At 41.1% G+C, this 5,292-nt stretch overlaps 1 long non-coding RNA gene across 1 annotated transcript in view; it reads left to right on the top strand.

Moving 5' to 3' along the window:
• The first annotated feature begins 10 nt into the window (after nt 1-10).
• The window catches only part of LOC123968567, an 18,586-nt gene continuing 13,304 nt past the window's right edge, over nt 11-5,292 (top strand). Inside the window, exon 1 of the long non-coding RNA XR_006824489.1 lies at nt 11-335. This is a non-coding gene — a long non-coding RNA (uncharacterized LOC123968567). The remainder of the gene's footprint in view (nt 336-5,292) is intronic.

Raw genomic sequence — 5,292 nt, 5'->3', positions numbered from 1 at the left:
CTCCCTCATACACATCAAATATGATCAGCTGGTTTCAGGAAACCAACTAACTAAACTTCATCTTCTGCCTGAAATCAAGGAGCCGTGTTTCTAAACGGCCTTAGCGACAGTAACTAAGGGGCGGGGCGAGACGCCGTGACATCGCGAGAACACTCCGCGGGATCCCGCAGCGCTCCTGTATCTCAGCCTGAAGAGCTCCGAGACCAGAATCCAGACTCGGTCCAGGACAACACGGTCCACCAGTCACAGCGGAGACCTGCAGGACGATGGAGAACCAGAACCCGGACCGCAGGAGCCAAACAGCAGCCTCGTGCTCTGATAGCGCCGATGTTCAGGTCAGTGTTCATGACTTCATCACGAGACTAAAGACACGAGGAAGAGTCTCGAGGGTCCGTGTATCATCCGTTCATTCTGTTGTTAGAGATCAGAGCCTGAAAACCCGCTCCAGGGTTTGTGTTGACGTGGTTTGATTTCCAAAGTGTCTCCGTGGTTCCTGTTTTCATCTTGAAGAGAGGAAGCTGAAAGAAAACATTTCTCTTTTCTTTGTTGTGTAACTGTCGCCATTTTCCCGCGCGGCGCATGCGCGGTGCGGCCCGTGTTGTGTCGGAGGCGCGCAGAACAAACAATGATGGTGAAAATGAAGCAGAGTCATTATATTTGCTCGTGTGTTGGTGAGTTTCTGAATGATCGTCGTGCAGGTTTCAGCTCTAAATAGTATCTGTGACTCGTGGTGAAGTTAGTTTATTATTCAACATTCGTTACCTTCAATAGCTCTGTGTCAATCTTCATTTCTCCCAGTTCTGGGATATACTGGAGAGCCAACTCAGGCAGAAGTTTCACAGTTGTGATCACCTCAGAATCACTGAAGACAACAAAGCAGTCGAGAGCAATGCACTGAATGTCTGGGGCTTAGGGACCGTCTGCAAATGGCAACACATCTATTAACTTTTTTGTTTTTCAACATAAAAATGTCAAACCACTGATAATATAACTAGGCACCACCCTGAAAAGGTTTGTAAGTTTGTAAATAAACATGAAAAATATTTAATCAATTAAATACTTATATTTAATAAGTTCTGGGCCAGATCGGTAAAACGGACCCGGGCCGGTGTCCTTTAGCACAACGGGCCAATGCCGGTTCGGATCCGGTTTTCACATCTGGGCCGGCACTGGTCCAGCTCCAGGACGGATGACAATTATTATGTAGTCATTTGGCCCAAATGTGGGCCAGATCTGGACCAGTTCCATACTGGATCTGGCCCAGAGTCTCTAAGATACTGTTGAGGATCCGGTTTTCACATCTGGACTGGCACTGGGCCAGCTCCATTTATTAGTTCTGGCCTGTATTCACACCACCTCTGGCCTCTTTCATAACCTTAATCTATACCCACAAAACATATACAAAAATATGATTTTTTTTGTTAAAGGGATAGTTAGAATTTCTACCATCAGATGTTGTGCATGACTTACCAAGTGCTATGGATCCTACTACTAGATAACAGTGAAGGTATAACCTTTCTGTCTGAGAAGCCAAAGGGTTACTGGGATAGTTTCAACCACAGAACTTATGGCAGGAGCTGATCTATATAATGTATAACAAATAGTGACTTGTATATCACTAAGATTTCTTGTTTTACTTATGTTTTCTTTTTCCTTGCATTTTAAACTCGATTACTTTTTTCTTTTGAATTTAAAAAGCACGGACAGTCAAAACTACTGTTAAACTCTGTTACAAAGACTGTTTCTATTTGTCCTACACAGAATTTCAACAAAGAAAGTGATAGAACAGATGAGTGACACATTTTAAATCTTATTTGAAAAGTTTGAGATAAAAAGAGAGGACAGAAACTTAAAACAAAGTAGATAATTGCCAAACTAACAATCAATCTAATAAACACATTTTACAGCTCATTTCTGTCTTTAACAACTGTAAGAACAAGAAACTTCACTCCAGTTGACTTGCAGGTGACAATTAGTTTCTAGTAACTGTACAGTAACCACACACCTATGACACAGGTGTTATTTTTAAATGAATGCAGAAGTATTAAACTCTAATAATAGCAACAGTGTGGCTTAGTTAAAAAGCTCAATACATTGACATTGCTATCAGTCTTGCATAGTGTATTGTACCATTAATAATGATGATGGTAAGAAAGTAAGATTTCTTTCTCCCTGAGAAACATATAAAGCTAAAGCCAGGAGACACACGATATTCTACGGCCTAAACACACAAGATAACGTTTTAATTAGCGACAAGCGATAAGTTTGTCTTGATAGATGATTACTGCCAGCCATTTAGGTTTTAACCATTTTCCATGACCATGGTATAAATAACAAAGATTTTATAGCCAAAATACAATATCCAACTCCAACTAGTCACATGAAACCCAGAAAAAACTGTAAATGCACATTGTTTTGGTGGCTTTACGGGAAACACTGATGAGGCAAGTGGAGAAGTGGGAATGCCATAACCCTCACATGACACCCAACAAATCATCAGTAGTGGAAGAGTGGGGGATGGCCGATGTGTTCATTCTGCAAAAGATAAAAGAATGGGTGATTACTCAACTGATAATGGCAATCACAAATTACATAAAATCCACAGAGATTAGTCATTTTAAAGGGGGCTGGAAGATTTGACCTAAAATCAAAATCCAGATTAAGTGAACATTTTACCGCGATTACAACTAATGAATGATTATTTAGATTTTTTGCCCTCCTAGTTCACTGACCAGGCTTGTACAGCAAACATGCTCAACTATTGTAGGTGAGGTGTTTTTTTAGACTCACAAATGTCAAACAACGATTAAGTAAATGTTAACTGATAAGATAATGTTGAAGTGCACACAACAGACGTACTCACTGCTCACTGAACGAGTGCCGCTACTGATATTTCACATGATCAATTACTATCAATGCGCATTAATCTCGTGTAACAGTGTTGTGTGCATGTGACCAAATGTGAGAGTGAGCAGCTGAAAGTGACGGTGAAAGTGAGCGAGGTTGTTGTAAGTGTGGCAGTAAATGAACAGTGTGGGTCAAAGTGTGTCCATAAATAAATGCTGCTGGAAAATGAAGGCAGTTAGCACTAGCTAACATCTCCCTGTGCTCCAGACTCTGGGAGCTGAGCAGGACGGAGTCACAGTTTTTTAAGGGGAAAGTACATAAACACACACACTGGGGGACATTTTAACAGGAAATAAAACACCTAAATAACAGAAATGGTAAAATTACAGCCGTTAGAGCTCGGAATTTGGGTTTCAATTTCTTTTCAATTAGACGTCCAGCCCTAGAGGGGAGACATCATGAAAAACTCCCCTTTATTCTCCTCATTTTGGTATCAAACTGTGAAATAAGACAACCCAGACAGATTTTTGTGGGTTGCCTAGATCACAAAACATGTGCTTCAACAAGCCATTCAGATTTGGTTCTCCTTCCTATGTCACATGCAGGCTTATTAGAACATAAGATAGAATAAGATACAACTTTATTAAACCACACTGAGTATCCTCACTCAAGGTTTAAGTACCGTCTTTGCAAAGCAGTGGCATGTTTTTCTCACAAGCCAATCAGAGCAGACTGGGCTTTTTCAGGATGGGGGCTTTAAAGAGACAGGTGCTAAAATGGAGCGTTTCAAAAAGAGGGTAAATACAGGTACAGTATATTCAGATCCACTGAGCTAGATCAGAGAATATTCAGTTAAATCAGATCAGTGATGCTGTTTTTAAATACACTGCTTGTCAGCATGTTCAAAACTTTCTGCACATTCAGAATCTCACATATGTTGTTGTTCCCATTGTTCTCTTATATGTCCGGACGAAAATTGTAATATTATGGGACTAACCATCTTTATTTAATGAGAATTCATAGTACTTTTTAAAGGTCTACCTGAGCCACAGCATCTATACTGTGCTGTGCTGCCCTTCAGACTGTAGTCCATGGCACTTCATCGGAGGTAGAATAACTAATTATTAAAAAATCATACTGATTATGAACAGAACAATTATCAAATCACATCTGGATTGTATTGGATCAGCCTTAAATCTCAGATACGATAGGCATTGGCGGGTACCAACATTTCCCCAGTATCTCCAGGCAGAGGACATTCAGGAGAATCACGTTTAGTAAAAAAGTAACTAAGTAAAAGCTCTCAATTCAACTCCATGTAAAACATTACAGCAAACAAGCTTCTCGTGCTTTTATTTTGCTGGCAAACCTACAAAGAGGAAGTGATTCTGTGAGTGACCGGTGCTGTCATGTCTATTTCAGCACCGCGATCAAAGTATTTTTTATTTTTTATTTTTTTTTGGCTTTAAAGTTGCATCCCTTATATCTTAAAATATACTATTTAAATATTTTATTTTACATAAAAAAGATTGAACCTAAAAAGGAGACAGGTGCTGTCAGTTGGTGCTGTTGGAAACTAAAATCATTTAGCTGACGCTTTTATCCAAAGTGACTTACAGCTGCTGCACATGTCAGAGGTCACACGCCTCTGGAGCAGCGAGGGGTTTAGAGTCTTGTTCAGGGACACGTTGGTGGATGGATGAGTCTTATCCACTGCACCATCACCACCAACGACTTCCCCTGACCGCCAGAGACACAGCGGTCACAGAGAGAGAAGCCTCGATCTCTTTGGGAAAAAGAAAAGTAATCAACAGAAGAGGACCGTCGTTGCTGCAGTAGTAGTAGCGGTAGTAGTAGTAGCAGTAGTAGTAGCAGTAGTAGTAGCAGTAGCAGTAGCGGTAGTAGCAGTAGTAGTAGTAGCAGTAGCAGTAGTAGTAGCGGTAGTAGCAGTAGTAGTAGCAGTAGTAGTAGTAGCAGTAGTAGTAGTAGCGGTAGCAGTAGTAGTAGCGGTAGTAGCAGTAGTAGTAGTAGCAGCAGTAGTAGTAGCGGTAGTAGCAGTAGTAGCAGTAGCAGTAGTAATAGTAGCAGTAGTAGCGGTAGTAGCAGTAGTAGCAGTAGCAGTAGCAGTAGTAGTAGCGGTAGTAGCAGTAGTAGTAGTAGCAGTAGTAGTAGCAGTAGCAGTAGTAGCAGTAGCAGTAGTAGTAGCAGTAGTAGTAGTAGCAGTAGCAGTAGTAGTAGTAGTAGCAGTAGTAGTCGTAGTAGCAGTAGTAGTAGCGGTAGTAGCAGTAGTAGTAGCGGTAGTAGCAGTAGTAGTAGCAGTAGTAGTAGTAGCAGTAGTAGCAGTAGTAGTGAACAGACAGGTACAGAGGCAGATGAACAGGTAAACAGACAGACAGGTACAGAGGCAGATGAACAGGTAAACAGACAGACAGGTGAACAGAGGAA

The sequence above is a fragment of the Micropterus dolomieu genome, linkage group LG03 (assembly GCF_021292245.1).
Source record: "Micropterus dolomieu isolate WLL.071019.BEF.003 ecotype Adirondacks linkage group LG03, ASM2129224v1, whole genome shotgun sequence".
NCBI classification, from domain to species: Eukaryota; Metazoa; Chordata; class Actinopteri; order Centrarchiformes; family Centrarchidae; genus Micropterus; species Micropterus dolomieu.
This window is presented reverse-complemented; position numbering and strand designations above follow the sequence as displayed.